Genomic DNA, 18,668 nt, shown 5'->3' on the forward strand with positions numbered 1-18,668 from the left:
TAAACTGCTAGATGCAGGTTTAATTTATCCAATCTCTAATAGTCCATGTGTAAGCCCAGTTCAATGCGTACCTAAGAAGGGTGGCATGACTGTCATCACAAATGAAAAAGATGTGCTTATTCCTACTAGGACTGTAACGGGATGGCGTGTTTTTATTGATTATAGAAAATTAAATGACGCTACCAGAAAAGATCACTTTCCCTTACCTTTCATTGATCAAATGTTGGAAAGATTAGCTGGGAATAGTTACTATTGTTTTCTTGACGGTTTCTCTGGATACTTTCAAATTCCAATCGCACCCGAGGACCAAGAGAAAACTAAATTCACGTGACCTTATGGTACTTTTGCTTACAAACGCATGCCATTTGGACTTTGCAACGCCCCTGCAACTTTTCAAAGGTGCATGATGACGATTTTTCACGACATGATAGAAGAATGCATGGAAGTTTTCATGGATGACTTTTCAGTCTTCAGTGATACTTTTGAAACATGTCTAGTTAATCTTGAACGAATGCTTATTAGATGCGAGAAATCAAATCTAGTACTTAATTGGGAGAAATGTCATTTCATGGTTAAAGAAGGCATCGTTCTTGGGCAAAGTCCACATCTCACCAATGTTAGAGGAGTTAGGAGTTTTCTAGGGCATGCCAGTTTTTACCGACGTTTCATAAAAGATTTTTCTAAAATTGCCACTCCTATGAATAAACTCCTTGAAAAGGATGCTCCATTCATCTTTTCATATCAATGCATCAAATCATTTAATATTCTTAAAGAAAAACTCACTAATGCGCCTATTATGATAACTCTAAATTGGAATCTACCATTTGAACTCGTGTGCGATGCAAGTGATTTTGCAATGGGAGCCGTTTTAGGACAAAGGATTGAAAAATGATTTCAACCTATCTATTACGCTAGTAAGACGTTACAAGGAGCACAAACGAATTACACAACTACTGAAAAAGAACTCCTTGCTATTGTCTTTGCTTTTGACAAATTTCGTTCATATCTCGTTCTTGCTAAAACGGTGGTCTATACTGACCATTCTGCTCTAAGATACCTATTTTCAAAACAAGATGCCAAACCACGATTAATCCGTTGGATCTTACTCTTATAAGAGTTCGATATTGAAATCCGAGACAAAAAGGGAGCAGAAAATCTTGCCGCTGATCATCTTTCTCGTCTTGAATATCCCGAATTAGAAGTTCTAAATGAATCGGCTATACAAGATAACTTTTCTGATGAATATCTATTGAAGATCGATTATAATGAAATTCCATGATTTGCAGACTATGCAAACTACTTAGTATGTGGATTCCTTGAAAAAGGGTTGTCGTACCAAAAACGAAAGAAATTCTTTAGTGATATAAAACACTATTTTTGGGAAGATCCACATCTGTTTAAAAGTTGTCCCGATGGAATAATATGCCGATGTGTATTCGGGGATGAAGCTAGTCAAATCTTAAACCATTGTCACACAGGACCAACAGGAGGGCATTATGGGCCTCAACTCACAGCAAGAAAAGTTTATGACGCTGGATTCTATTGGCCTACAATTTTCAAAGACGCACACATTCTTTGTAAATCCTGTGATGCTTATCAAAGGGTCGGAAAAATAAGTCAACGTGATGAAATGCCACAAAATTAGGGATGGCACCCGCGGGTCGCGGATACGGATCCATTGGATCCATCGCCCGTACCCTCGGATTTTTTGTCAACCCGTCAACCCGCGGATCTTCATTATCGGATTTAATTTTGATCCATCGCCCGTACCCGCGGATATCCGTGGGCTACGGATTTACCCGCGTATCTTTTTCCTAACTTAATACTACATTCGTATCTATTTTTTTTTAAAAGCTATAAATTTTACAAAGATAAACAATATTTACAACGTATGATGCGCATTTACATACAAACAGGCCCTTAAATTACATTTAGGCTAATACTGGAAAATGAAGATTTCAGAAAAGAGACTAAAACACGAGCCTGACACATTTTAATGACTTAGCTGTCAACCCTAGTTATATTAGAAATTACACAAATATAAGTTAAATTACTCAAAATACATTATACTAGTAGTCTAGTACTAGTTGCACCCATCAAACTACTAGAATTTAATAGTGATCGATCACCAAATTTCTATGTTATTGTTTGAAATTTTTTTAAAGTCAATGAATATTACAATAATGTAAGGATCCACGGATATTTAACGGATATTTAACGGGTGTATCCGCAGATTCTTCAAACGGGTGTATCGGATCCGCGGATCGGATTTTACCCGCGACAGATGTAATACATCCATCACCCGCCGGCGACCCGCTAGCGGGTACAAGATTAAATCCATCGCCCACCCGCGGGTAAAGATTTTTGATTTTATTCGCCCATCACGGGCGCGGGTTCCTGCAGATCTCGGATATTTTTAGATCCACTGCCATCCCTACACTAAATGTCATTCAAGTATGTGAAGTATTTGACGTTTGGGGTATTGAATTTATGGGTCCATTTCCAAAATCTCATAATAATCTCTACATTCTCGTTGCCATTGATTATGTATCTAAATGGGCAGAAGCACAAGCTCTCCCAACTAACGATGCACAAGTTGTAGTCAACTTCTTAAAACGTCTTTTTGCAAGGTTCGGAACATCGAAAGCTTTAATAAGTGATCGGGGTACTCATTTCTGTAATAATCAACTTGAGAAAGTTCTCAAACGATATGGAGTAACTCATAAAATCTCAACCGTTTATCATCCACAAACAAGTGGACAATTTGAAAATACCAACCGAGCATTAAAACGTATTCTTGAGAAAACTGTAGGATCAAATCCGAAGGAATGGTCCATAAAATTGGAGGATGCACTCTGGGATTTTAGAACAGCCTACAAAACTCCAATTGGCACCACACCTTTTAAACTCGTTTACGGAAAAGCATGTCATCTTCCAGTAGAAATTGAGCACAAAGCATTTTAGGCTTTGAAGACGTGTAATCTTGATTTACATGAAGCCGGACGTCTAAGATTAAGTCAACTAAACGAATTATAAGAATTAAGACATGATGCATATGAGAATTCGTTAATCTATAAGGAAAGAACGAAGAAATGGCATGATAAAAGAATCAGAAGTTCAAAAGAATTCAAGGAAGGAGACCGAGTTCTTCTTTTCAATTCACGATTCAAGCTATTTCCTGGAAAATTAAAATCAAGATGGTCTGGACCATTCATAGTCAAAAGAGTTTTCCCATACGGAACAATAGAATTGATAAGTTCGAATGGGATTGAATTTAAAGTTAATGGTCACAGAGTTAAACATTAAATAGATAGTCCGATGGAAGTTGACAATGAAGTTAATCACAATTTCGATACCACGGCTAACTAAGTGTGGGAAGAATCGAATCTTTTAGGGATAATATAATGTTGTCTAGAGTTAGATTTTTTGTTTTCGTGTAGTTCTCGAAAATGGAATCCGGATGGTCTTTCCCTAGCAGACCCTAAAGAACTAGTCTTCTCCCTCCATTCTGAATTTTTATTTCTTTTAGGTTTTACGAGATGAAGAATTTATTTGATCTGAACCATGGTCTAATACTACACGCTATGATTACTAAACGTAATAATAACACTTTCCCGAGTGAACTGGTATCATTCATAAGAAGAAAATTAGACGAAGTGAGGAAAGAACTCAGGAAGAATCATAATAAGATACATTTTGGTAAAGGAAAATCAAAATCCGCAACAAAAAGAAAAGCACGACACCTTGAAAGATGTCATCAATGCGGAAAATGGTCACACGAAGGAAATGTTCGAACAATCAAACACATTCGAATTCTGAATTCATTACTCTATGCAGAGAAGGACCGTTCATATGTTTAGAAGAAAAGTTATTGAAAAATCGAGGATACGCTTACGTAGCTATGGAAAATCAAATCGAACGACTCTCCTATGAGTCGACTAAAGCAGGTCTCTGAGAATTTTTTCTCACATGTAAGTATGTATAGTTTTTATTTTATTTTTATTGCTTTTAACATTTTGATAATAAACGCTGAATCGTTCGCTATAAATTATTAAATTGATATTCAATAGAATTGGGTATAAGAAACCGAAATTATTGATATCATACAAAAATTTAATTCATCACTGTGAAATCTACCGTTTATTCATAATGTATAAATATCTTTAATCAATCATTCCAAAATATTTCAGAAATTTGTCAGGAGTAAAACTAGGTAATATAGCCGAAATTACTTTACCTAAAAGAGGGACGTATATTTTTGTTAATATTTGATTGATTAAAGTGGGATAAAAGACCAAAAAGATTTTTATTTTTATTTTTACCTTGTTTTTAAAATTAATATATAACTATATTATTTTAAATGTAAGTTTGAAAAATTAAAATAAAAAATATTAATATTTATATAAATTTTATGCATTTTAAATTTAAGTTTAGTGTGAATTTAAAAACAAAATGTACTTTATTTCATTAAGTTAAAAATATGATTTCTAAAATTCATCGTGAGTTGAAGACTAGGTCGTTGAACAGAAATTGCTTTACCCGAGGGCGGGGCGACAAATTTTGTTATCCCAATTTTTAATCTTATTGATTTAAAGTATGCTAAAAACATTAAAAACCTAAAAATCTTTGCTTTTAAAACAAACGCTTAAAAATGACAAATTATAAAATTTTGTCGAGGGACGAACTAGGTAAACGTACCGAAACGCCCTCAATCTAAAAAGAAACAAAATTTTAAATTAAGTAATTATTTGTTTTATAAGTTAAAGTTTTTATATAAAAAAAAATTAGGGACCCCATGCGATCGCATGGGATTTACCCTATACCACCATGCGATCGCATGGGACTGAATATCTGGGCAGAATCAAAAAGTCCAAAGAGCTGTTCTCTGTCCTCACTTTCACACACACTCAAACACGAACACACACACAAATTCACCTAAAATCATCATTTTTCAACCAAATTCAACGAAATTTCTTGCTATAATCCGTTCCAATCATGCCTTTCTTCAGATGGGGAAGCAAAAAGGTAGAAATTTCACCCCTAAACTCCTAAATTTCCTAATTTTTGTGATGATTACAATAAATTGCAATAATCCTAGTTTGATGATTTCTAGCTTAATTAAAGTTAAATTGTTAGTATATTATGCTTGTATAGCCTAGATTGATGCTATTTGTCATGATTTGAAGCCTTAAACTTCAAAATTTTTAGAAATCTAGGGTTTGTGTTCTTGAGTAATTTGGGGCTTTTTGATATAAACAGGTTATGGCCAATTTTTGTTATGAATTGTTGCTAAATTAAGTAGTGTAACATATTTAGGTAGCTAAATGATCTAAACTTTGATCCTAAACATGATTTTTGAGCATCAAAGTGGAGTTTTTAAGTCTAAAATTCATTAACTTGATTATTTTGATATAATTGTCATTTGAAACTTGTTTAATTGCTAGTAATGGTTATTTTAACATGTTATTTGAGTTGAATGCTTATGAACTTTGTATACCTTTTCATATATGCTTATTTGAAAAATTGTAGAATTGATAAAAATATGAAAATGAGTATAAGTTTAATATGGATTAAACATGTTATTGTAATTGTTTTAATTTATTATTTTGCTAACATTAATGCATATTTGGATGCACAAATTGTGTGTTTAATGTATTTTGCAGAGAAATACAAATACGGACGGTGCATCCTCATCTAGACAACCTGAACAAGAACCTAGTCAAGAACCACAACCGGAACCACAACCTGAACAACAACATTATGATCAACACATGCTATATCATGAGCCGGAACCACTGTTTTACACTCATTATCGTCAATATCAGCCTCACCCGAGGATTATGCACCCACTTATCGATGACCAACAGTTATATCTCAACCTAAGATTCGATCGTTGTTGGACAGAATACCCGAAATTTCAAAGAAACATGCACATTCTTTACCATAAAAATATTGAAATGCCTCGGGTAATCGATTGGGAGCCTTTGGAAACAGTTAACCTAGCCGAACCGGTTAGAGATTTACTAGTTCAGAGGTATGGTAACTCTACATTTAACGATTGGATCCGTTTATTTACCACGCGTAGAACTATATATAGAGAATGGTGTATTGAATTGATTAGCACTATAGAGTTAAATAATCAGGTTACTATGTTAGGAGATAAAAGTTTTATTAGATTTCTTTAGGAGGTACAATGTACAGAATGTCCATGTTGGACATGGCTAGAGCTTTACTGATCCACACCCCCCGCTGAGATTATTACACCTGATTGTAATAGTTTAATTGCTGAAGGTGAAAGAGTAGATAGAGATTTTGACGCTAATGCCATATGGAGGCGTATGTCAAGATTTAGGGAATTTATGCGGGGTGGAAGACACTCCTACTTAGATATTGATAGAGTAGAACTTCGGGTAATACATATATTCTTAGGGAACTCGATTACACAACGGGGTAGAAACAAGGAGAAAATGACCTTAAACGATTTATTTTACCTTAAGTGTATTCGAGACCCGAGGAGCTTTGTTAACATTCCTTATTGCGTGGGCCACTGTTTGTCTAAAGTTGTTGAGGGTATGCAAGCAGGAAGTATTATAGGGGGAGGTATTTTTGTTACTCTCATTGGAGAGTACTTAGGTGTAGATAAAGAGCATGAGGGTCCGATGGTAGAGATTGAGGAACAAGCCGAATAGGCTTGCAGGTTTATCAAGGTGCAAAGGTACTAAAACGGAGGCACAATATGCCAATACCATATCAGGGCACCCATCCATAGGTAGAGAGGGGTTCGGATGAGGAGATGGAGGAAGCAGATGACATTAGGGATGTCATTAGGGATAGTTATACTGATGTTTATCAGCATATAGATGAGGTAGAAATGAATAACCAGGCTAGGCATCATCAGTATGAGCAGTGGAGAGCCGCGGATGAGTATGAGCAATCCAGGCGACGCCAACACGACAGCTGGCAAGTTCATCAGCACCAAATCATGAGCCAGCTATCATATCAGGTACCACATAACTACATCCCGACTTGGCTTGCTTTTTATCCACCACATCAGCCTGACATCCGACCGCCCTTTAACCTGCACGACCCCAATCAAGCCTATCAGGACACCTATCACCAACCATGGAACCCGAGCGATGATATGAACTAGAATCCAAATCCAAATTGATAGTGTTCCATTGGTGATTTCTTATCTTTTATTATTTTTATCTATTTATGTTAAACATTTAACATTTTGATACTTTTATGTAATGTTTAACATTTTTATTATTTTGTACTAATATTTCATTTTTGTAATTTGAAAGTGGGATATTAAGTCCCATTTCAAAATACCATGCATGTTTATATTTGTATTGTACTATGTATTTTATCTCATGTACACAACAGGGTAAAACAGCGCATTTTCAAAGACTGGCATTAAGTTCAGCAAAAGCAACTAATTTTGACGACAAGATGCAAAAATAAATGTGATATAACAACTGCAGGAATGAACAAATGATGTGAACCATTTATCATTCAAACAAACAACAATATGTTTGGAAACTTTGGTAAAATTTAATCATTTTTCTACGCTAATCACCCTCAATAATTTAAATTGTTACTGAATTCTTGCAAATGAGGGCATTGCAAGATCTTAAGTGTGGGAAGGGATTAATTCTTTCGATTTTAAAATTTTGACTTATACACTTGGTTTAATAGCCATTGTTAAACTTTACTAGTAACGCAGTAGTTGTATTAAAATCTAGTGCTCTCTGATAATAAAGAACAGCCATAGTCTTATATACTGACTACCCACTTCTAGTAAAAATTTTAAAATTTTTTTTAACTAAATGAACTCAAAATCATGTTTATACATATTTATGAACGATAAAACTAGGTGTTAACACCGAAATTATTGTTACCTCGAAAAGGACATAAATTGAGAAACAACCCAAAACGCTTGAATTCATTTAAAATGGAATAGAAGAAAATAAAAAGGCAAAGAAAGAGAAATAAAAACCAAGTGTGGGAAAAATTTACCAAGTTATTTAAAACATATATCACATATTTTTGTACAAATAATTGAAGATACTTTTGTTTTGAACGATATTAATCAGGTTTACCCAGTTTATTGTAATATAAATGGAATTTAAAAGGAAGTAAAGTATTCTGAGAAAAAGACACGTGCTTCTTGATTTAGTTCAGGAAGTTGTCGTCCGGACCAGTTGTAGAGTCTACGAAAAACCTTGAAAATTTTTCTCAAAAATCAGGTGGAAATCCACGGACCTCAACCGCAAACAGAGTCGCCATGTGGTCAGACTTATCCTAACCATGAGAGGATCTGTCTCGTACAATGGGGGCACCGTACAAATTAGCTTATAAGACTAATGAATCAGATCCCCAGAAAGGATAATCTCTTTGAAAGATTAAAAATCAGCATTTAAGCGTGATATTACTCAATCCTTGAGATTGACTTTTAAAGATTGAGAATTACAAACTCATGGAATTCGATGATATCTAAACTCGAGCTTGAACGAGAAAATATTTTGATAAAAATTACAAACCGATTTGTTTTCTGAAAAACCTATTTTTAATGCGTTCATTACCATTGAACGTAAAATACTGAGAATTCACCTGGAATTCATTAGGTCACCTGAACCAAATCGGGTGTCAACCGTAAGAACGGTAGTTGCATAGCATGGTCGAAGACAGGACCTTGTGCCAGATCGAAAAACTATAGGGTGATCTTTGCTATTGCTCCTACAAATGATAGTAATTGCATCCGACACGATATAGACCATAATCAAGAGCATGTCATTAGACATTGCCTTAACAGTTGCTTGTTCAACGCTTTCCTTTACAACCGGACGGTAGTTTACAGAAAGGTAATATACGGGACAAGTAAACTGGAAGTGTTGCTTTCCTAATACAAGGTTAGCAACTGTGTGACACAAAACCGCAAGTTTTGAGCTAAAATTTTAAAATCTGAAACCCACAAAACCCACAAAAACATTTTGCAAACACCGGTGAAGGGTTATTCTAGAAAACTTATCTAGGGTAAAAGCTAGATTGAATTTTCAAAAGATCAAATGTTTTCATAAAGATCCAATTTCCTAACGGATCTAAATTTTTATAGTCATGTGGGACTGTAAACCACAATGTTACTATCATTGTTCATACCGTCGTATCAAAATCACTGATGTACAAAGTGTGAAGAATAAAGAAGTGATTCTAGTAAAGTTATATTCAAGTTCTATATTGCTTGAGGACAAGCAACGCTCAAGTGTGGGAATATTTGATATTGCTAAAAACGAACACATATTTCATAGCATTATCCTTCAAGAAAGACAAGCTTTTAGTTGGAATTGATCTATTTTCAAGTAATATTCGTTTAAATAATAAATGGTGAAGACAAAAGACAGATTCGACGATTTGAAGACGTAAACGACCAAAAAGTTAAAAAGTACAAAGTACAATCCAAGTGGTTCAAATTATTGCTGAGAATTATGTACACCTTCATTCACTGATCTCTCTCACTCTCTCAATTATATTTATATTTATATTTTAATTATAATTTTAATATTAAGTTAATAATAATAAGGTTATAGTAGCGAATGTTTTAAGTTTGTAAGTCGAAATTCTGTCCGTGTAACACTACGCGATAAATACTCATTGTAAGTTATGTTCAACCTTTTTAAATTAATGTCTCGTAGCAAAGTTATTATAATGTTTATTTAAACCGAAGTAATCGTGATGTTGGACTAAATATTAAGACTGGGTTATTGGGCTTTGGGCCATAATTGGGGTTTGAACAAAAGACAGACACTTGTGAAAATTGGACTACGGGCTATTAATGGGCTTTATATTTGTTTAACCGAATGATAGTTCGTTAATTTAATATAGAGATTTACAATTTGACGTATCCATAAATAACCACATACACTCTATCAGATACGATGGGCAGGATATTTATAACTACTAATAATCGTTCATTTAACCGGACACGGGAATGGATTAATAGTCAATGGACTCATTAAAACAGGGGTGGATTACATACAAGGACACTTGGTGTAATTGTTAACAACGTATTAAAACCTTGGGTTACACGCAGTCGATAACCTGGTGTAATCGTTAACTAAGTATTAAGACCTTCTTATAGTTTAAGTCCCCAATTAGTTGGAATATTTGACTTCGGGTATAAGGGTAATTTGACGAGGACACTCGCACTTTATATTTATATCCGATGGACTATTATGGACAAAAACCAGATGGACGTATCGAATAATTCAGGACAAAAGACAATTAACCGATGGTAATAAATTAAAATCAACACGTCGAACATCATGATTACGGAAGTTTAAATAAGCATAATTCCTTTATTTTATATCTCATCGCACTTTTATTTATCGTCATTTTATTTATCGTACTTTAAATTATCGTACTTTTATTTTATCGCACTTTTATTTATCGTCATTTACTTTACGCTTTTAATTAAGTTATTATTTTGCATTAGGATTTAAAATCGACAAACCGGTCATTAAAAGGTAAAACCCCCCTTTTATAATATATATATATATATATACAAATATAGGTTAAAATAAATATTGCGTTAAACTCACCTAGATCCCTGTGGAACGAACCGAATTTACTAAAAACTACACTACTCTACGATTAGGTACACTGCCTATAAGTGTTGTATCAAGGTTTAGGTATATTCATTCTATAAATAAATAAATAACTTGTGTAAAATTGTATCGTATTTAATAGTATTTCGTAGTAAAATATAATTTATTTCGTACTACACCTCGCACACATCAAGAATTTTTAGCGCTGCTGCCGGTGAAGAAAAGCGAAATGCTATATAAAAAAATAGTTTTTAAGCTATTTTTGTAAATATATAATTTTATATAAGTTTTATAATACAAAAATATAAAAACATAAAAAAAATTATTTCTATATTTTTAAGTGTTTAAATTAAAAAAAAAGTTTATATTTTTTTTATTTCTTTTGTTAAAAGTTTTAAAAACTAATAAGTAATTTTTAATAAGTTTTATTTAAATTACATATTATTTTCTATAAATATTAAACTCAGGAAAAAAAAATTAAGTAAGTAACCGGGCTCGATCACTGTAGCAGCCCAAGAACAGGCCTGGTTGTGACGCCTCGTACAAAATTAACGTGTAAGGATCATCAACAACAGGATCATTACAAGGTCAAACACTATATGCTGTTTTAAAATAAGTTTGCATTCATAAGAAAGGGTGACGTCATACCAACATCATAAGTTTTACAAACGATAGTAGGCTTCTACGAATAGAAGCAATTAACATAAGTACGAGACCCAATGGTCATTACAAATTCATTGTTTCAAAAGTAACATAGTTTGTTAAAGCAAGGTAAACGTTTCATGCAGAGACATCTCTAACAAAAGCAGCGGGAGTCTATACAGCAAGACTACTACAGCGGAAGCATCAAACCTCTAAGCACCTGAGAAAACATGCTTAAAAATGTCAACACGAATGTTGGTGAGCTATAGTTTAGATGTAACAGTAATGTAAGGTAGGCCACGAGATTTCATATTTCAAAACAGTATGAAAAGTATATGCTCAACCGTGGGCACTTGGTAACTAACTTAACGTAATATCACCCCCTAAAAGTACACTTGGCGAGTGCGTAAGTTTACGAAGTATTAAACACCCGTTAAATGCTAGCGCGACTAGCCCGAGTGGGGATGTCAAACCCTATGGATCCATATCTAAGATTCGCGTTCACCGGTTCAAAAATCAATGACTAAACGTTACCGAGCTAAGGGGAAAGTTTATGCCGTTGTATAACCCACACAAATATAAAGTTTAAGTACTCGTGCCTAGTATGTAAAACGTAAAAAGCGCATGTATTCTCAGTTCCCAAAATAGTTAAAGTAAAAAGGGATGCTATAACTCACAGTGAAAAGTAGTAAAGTCGGTACGAGATAAGTAAGCAAGTAGTTGGTCCGAAAGGTCCTCAACCTAAGTCAAAAGTTACTAAGTCAGTAAATCGTTCCCAAAGGTTTAAAAGTATGTAAATTAGGTCTTAAGTATCATCATCATTCAACAACATAAGTAAAAAGTAAAGTAAGTTTTCAATCAAGAATAGAGATCGAAACAAAGGCTGAATTCGTTCAGCTGCCACGACCTCTGTACAAAATGAAATGAGGTGAGACCAATGGCCATGGCTCCGTATATGAGTCCTTTAACCACTGAACAATTTTCAGAACCAAACTCGTTTCATTTGACCGTGGAGACGGTTTAAGTACGAGTAGGTCAGAAATTTCAGCACAACGTTAAAAGGGCGTAGTGACTTTCGGAAGGCTATAAATCCTAAACCGTAAGTTGGATTAAGACGAGTCTTAAATGAAAAGTCATCTACTCGAACCGAACAATCTGGAAATAAACTTTTCCAGTAGCCCAGTAGCTTGATCAGATCCAAAAAACAGTAAGCAAAGTGCTCCGGTGGATTGTTGGTGCTTGATGCTCATCACGGTTCTCATCCTTGATGCTTATAGCTTCAAGTGTACAACTTGTTGATGTGTTTACATCATCTTTACCAAGTTTTGACCATCATGACACTATTGTATTTCTAAGATATGTAGCACAACTCATTTAAGGTTTGTAAGAAGGTTGATGAACCAAAGTTACATCAAGATCTTAGATCCGACACATACATGAGTTCTAATAGTAATATTAAGCTATAAACTTGAATGTAAACTAAATAAACAAGATCTTAAGTTGTAGAACTTAGATGTTAGTTAGATCTTGAAGATCCTAGACTAAAAAGTCTAGATCTAGTGTTCTTAAGTTAAACCCTAAGTTATGGAACTTGGATCTTTACTTTAATAAAACCATAAGTTATGAAACTTAGATTTTAATCATGTTGAATGTATATATAAGCTTATAAGATTTTGTTTAAAACAAAATTGGAAGACCATAAGCTATAGAAACTTAGATCCAACATAAGTTTATGAAGTTATAACTAGAAAGTTTAACTTCCATGTTCTTGAACTTACAAAGTTTAAACTTTAGTTTCAAGAAAAATGAGATCAAGTTTAACTAGTAATACTTGACCAATATTATACAATCACAAATTTAAAACAAAAAAATAAAGAAATAAACTAAAGTTACAAGTAACAAGTTCATGTTTGTTTCATACTTAAGAAGATTCAAGCCAAAGCTTGGATCTTAAGAAAATAAACCTCAAGTTTACAAAACATGAACACAAGTAAGATCCTAAAACTTATGAACTTTAGATCTTTACAACTTTTCAAGTGTAGAACCATAAGCTAACAAGCTTAGATCCTTGTTCTTAATTCCTCATCAAACAAAGGATGGAAGAAGCAAGATTCATGAAGATACAAACTAGAAAGTTTGATCTTTAACAACAACAAGTAAATTGATGATGATACTTGGTGATTTTTAAAGGAAGAAGAAGAAAGAAAAATAAAGTTGTTACTTATAATTTAGAGAGAAAAAGTTGAGAGAAAAGAAAGTGTAAGAAGGTATGTGAAAAATGAAGTAATACTAGCATATAAGTAAAAAAATAAAAAATAAATAAATAAATTTGAACTCCCTCCCATGCTCCCAATGGTCGACGGTTTTTAGGGGTCCAAAAGGGGAAGTTAAGTTTGATCTTTCAAGTGTGGGAGAGTGTTGTATGCTAGGAAGAGTATAAGGTTAATTACGTGGGAAAGAGGTGCAAGCATGCTTGAGACATTCTTGTCTCCAACACTTAATTAATCTATGTTTAACCTTAATAAATCACTAGTAATATGATGGGCTCACTAACTAGTCCATTAAGAAATGTAGGGTGGGCTTTGATAGTCCAAGTCCATAATAAAAGCCCATGTAAGTATGCAACAATTTAGTAACAAGCCCAAGTAATTAACTACTTACATTAGTTAATTAGGAATAATTAATAATAATTAATTATGAACGTAAATAATATTCGAAATATTATTTGTGAAAAGCACGTGTCGAAAGACGAGTCGGGACATGGAAAGTCAAATACGGTAACAAGTAAAATGTATAAGAATACATTTAGTACAACGCAAATAAATATTAATAATATAAATCAGAAAATCCAGGGTCGTTACACTGGTATCCATATCCATGCGATCGCATGGCCCAGATTCATAAAACTCATGCGACCGCATGAGGTCTTCTGACAGGTCTGATACCTGGTACGTACGGATTAGGGTTAGGGTTAATAATAATAATTATTAATTAATTAGTTAATTAGGGTTTTAATTTAATATATTTAGTTTAGTTTAATTATAATTTGTTATAATTAGTTTTATTAATTATAAAATTAATCCTTTTATAAAATAATAATATAAAAATAATATTTTTATAAAAATAAGTAATTTTATCATTTTTTTTTCTTTTTATAAATTGTATATTTTAATCTTTTAATTTGTAATTTGTATTTTTATCGTTCGTAACTAGTTTTAAACTTAATTTTTGCGGTAGAAACTTTTATATTTCTAGATTTTTAGGCTTTGCCGTAAAATCCCTTAAGTGCTTTTTCTTTAGATTAAGATTTAGGCGCTTTAGAATCTTACGACGTCGCTTATCGCCTTAGTTTTAAATAGATTTTAGTGCCTAATTAAGTTATTGCCATTTTGGATATAGAATTTCTTTTAAACTTTAATACCTTTAGACGCAAGTGTTAATATTTAGTTTTTAGACTTTTAAGTTTCGACACTTTACTTTCTTATTTTTATTTTTCGACTGTTTATTTTTCGACATTTTTCGACTCTTATTTCTCGACGCTCTTTTTCTTTCTCATTTCTACGCTCTAGTTTTTAGGACATAGACTTTTTATTTTCTTTAAATTTCGACGAAAAATTATTTTAAGCGGTTAAATTGATAGACATCTAAAATTTTATGGTTCGTAGTAATAGTTGGATTTGTTAGTGGCGAGTTGTGGGCTTCCGATTTAAAGGGTCCTGGCTACCTGCTGCATCTATTGGCTATTCGAAACGTGGGCAAAATCAGAAAAGTCTATTAATTTGATAACTTATATAATTTTTATCTTTATAACTAATAGGATATTCAGTGAATGCACCGAGCAAAACGTTCACCACCTTTCATACGTTCACCACCTGTAACTCAATCAAGACATCTAGCCAACAATGTCGCCGTTGATTTTTCTTTAGAATCATCATCTAGTCGTCCAAGTACTCCAATTCAAATTTTTGATAATCCATTTTTTGAACCCGACCTCACAATTGAGAACCCGGAGGATATTCAAGGACAATTCAGAGATCCGGAACCACTAATCATCCCTCCTGAACCACAAATCATTCAACCAGCGATTGTCGGGGAAGAAACCATTAAATCAGAATCCTCTAGTGATTCAGATTCAACAAATTCAATCATGGAAATCAGGAACCTCTAAGTATGGAAGACCGAATGAGAGCCACACGCACGGGCCAATGTCATGCCATTACTCAACCAGACATTAATGCGCCAGATTATGAAATCAAAGGACAAATCCTACACATGGTAACTAATCAATGCCAATTTAGTGGTACGCCAAAGGAAGATCCAAACGAACATCTTCGAACCTTTAATAGGATCTGTACTCTATTTAAAATTAGAGAAGTTGAGGATGAACAGATCAATCTCATGTTATTTCCCTGGACTTTAAAGGGAGAAGCCAAAGATTGGTTAGAATCGTTACCTGAAGGGGCGATTGACACATGGGATGTTTTAGTTGAGAAATTTCTTAAAAGATTCTTTCCGGCATCTAAAGCCGTAAGACTTCAAGGAGAAATTGTTACGTTCACACAAAAGCCAAATGAAACTCTATATGAGGTGTGGACAAGATTCGAAAACTTGTTGAGAGGATGTCCTCAACATGGTTTAGACACTTATCATATAGTGCAAATATTCTACCAAGGATGCGATGTTGCTACACGAAAAGACATCGACACAGCAGCTGGTGGTTCCATTATGAAGAAAACCGCAACTGAAGCTCACAAAATTATTGATAACACAGCCTCCCACTCACATGAGGAGCTAGTTTTTGGCGCCGCTGCCGGGAAACTGGTATCAGGCAATACTGCTCTCTATCAAACTTATTCACAAGCATTTAGTGGTGTCTAAGAAAGACAATTATACACGGACTTGGTTGTTGGATTTTCTGAACAGTCGCCAATTATATTGGGACCAAAAGGATCCTGCTTCTCCGTAGTCGGCCTGGCCACTTGGTTTGTTGGATAGTTCGTGCGGAGCTCTGTTACCGAAATACCAGAGAATCAGTAGCCAGAACCAAAAACATATTCAACCATAGGATAGTTAGTTACATTAAATTAGATTACTCTAGACTACCTTAGATTAAATTAAATTACCTTAGAATTAGATTACCTTAGAATAGTTTAGCTTACTTTAGATTATCTTAGTTTATTTGCTAAAAATTAAAAACAAAAAGGCATACCCAGTGTATGACCCAAACACGATCTAGACCAGGGCCGTTGTTATTCGTACCTGATCCAGACGTAATAATCTCTAAAGCACGCAAGGAAGCACGAATCAGAAATCAAATGGCGTTACGCGTTACTTTAGCAGAAAACAAAAAAACCCTCGATTGAAGGTCGAGGAGGACCAATCAGATTTCCAGAGATTCAAGGACACTCATTCGAGTTAAAACATCACATCATCCAGCTCATCCAGAATAGCTGCCAATTTCATGGATTACCGAATGACGATCCTAATTCTCACCTTGATAAATTCATATCTCTTTCGAACTCCTACAAACAGCCAGGGATCGGACAAGATATAGTCCGGCTATACTTGTTTCCCTACTCTCTCACTCATCATGCTCAAACCTTGTTTGAAGGACTGGAAAAAGATTCCATCACGTCATGGACGGAGATGGCTACCAAATTCTTAACCAAATATTTCCCTCCTTCTAAACAAACCAAACTGAAGAATGACATCATTAACTTCAAACAAAGTTATGATGAATCTCTTTACACTGCATGGGAGCGATTCAAAACCCTGCTGAAGAAATGCCCTAATCACCAGCTAGAACGGTCAGCCCAAATCTGTACCTTCTACAATGGTCTTACGGTAAATCATAGGACGATGATCGATGCAGCAGCTCAAGGGAATCTGATGAACCAAACCACAGACGAAGCATGGGAATTGCTCGAGAACATGACAATGCATCATCATGACTGGAACAGTGGTGAAACAACTTCATCATCTGCCTCACTCTCAGCACTTAATAATCAAACGGAGGCCATCAAATCCCTCACGGATAAGATGGAATCTCTTGCTAAACAACTCAGAGAATTGAAGACGCAGCCACAGCAGGTTAACCAAGCTCAGGCTTGTGTTAATTGTACTAACCCGCAACCTACTAAAGAAAATCAAGTTGAGTACGAAAACCCTGACAGTTCAGTCTTTTACGTCCAATACCCAGCTCGTCCACCAAATCCCGGATTCAATCAACCACCTAAGGTTAATCAATTTCAGGTAAGCAATCAACCTTTTCGTTATCGCTATCCATCTTATCCAGCCCAACAATCTCAATTGACCTACGATCAACCACTTCCAATCACTGGTTCACCAGTTGAGGAAAATTCCCCTTCCACCCAGATTACAAAAGAAACTAACCCCACTCTCGGAGCTGATGATCAATTGACTCAATTCATTCAAGAACAACAACATCTAAATTAGAGAACTGCAGCCAGGCAAGATCAGAAGGAGATACTAATGAGAAATCAATTGGCTCTGCTCAAAAGTCTAGAAACGCAGCTCGGACAGTTATCACAACGCCTTGAGACCCGACCGCAGGGAAGGTTGCCAAGTAATACTATCCAAAATCCCCACATAGAAGAAGCAAAGCAAATGGATTCCGTAATCCTAGAGGAAGAACCACGGAGAAGGTCAGCCAGGCTCAAGAACAAATCGACATATACTCAGAAGCTGACCCCTGAAACTTCAGTTCATGTACCCTATCCTGGAAGGCTATAAGAAGAACCATCCAAGCTTGATTCCTTCAAACTTGATGGGAGATTCCTGGACACTATGTCCAAAGTTCCAAACCAGAAAAGATACATCCGAAGGCTTCTTTCTACAAAGGAGAAGATACCAGACTCTAACAAAATTCCACTGAGTGAAGAATGCTCTGCATTACTCAGAAACTCTCTACCACCAAAGCTAGGATATACGGGCCGATTCGTTTTCCCGTGTTCAATCTACCAATCTGGAACCATTCATGAGCTAGCAGATTTAGGAGAAAGTATCAACCTAATCCCCTACTCTCTCTACAAGAGATTAGAGTTAGGAGACTTGTCACCAACTAAAATGACAATCGAACTTGCCGATCACACAATTCGATATCCTAAGGGCATAGTTGAGAACGTCTTGGTGAAAGTCGACAAATTCTTGTATCCTACGGATTTCGTAGTAATGGATATTAAGAAAGACCTACACACACCAGTAGTGTTTGGAAGACCTTTCATGAATACGGCTAGGACTGTCATTGATGTGTACAATCAAACCTTGATCTTACGATCACATGAGGAGAGTGTTACCTTCAAAATTGACTGACCAACCGATCTTTCTGGACAGGCAGAGATGTTTGCTATTTCCACTAGACGGATCACTTTCGATGACGAGTCTTCACCGCCAGCCGATGAT

Source organism: Rutidosis leptorrhynchoides, chromosome 5, assembly GCF_046630445.1.
Source record: "Rutidosis leptorrhynchoides isolate AG116_Rl617_1_P2 chromosome 5, CSIRO_AGI_Rlap_v1, whole genome shotgun sequence".
NCBI classification, from domain to species: domain Eukaryota; kingdom Viridiplantae; phylum Streptophyta; class Magnoliopsida; order Asterales; family Asteraceae; genus Rutidosis; species Rutidosis leptorrhynchoides.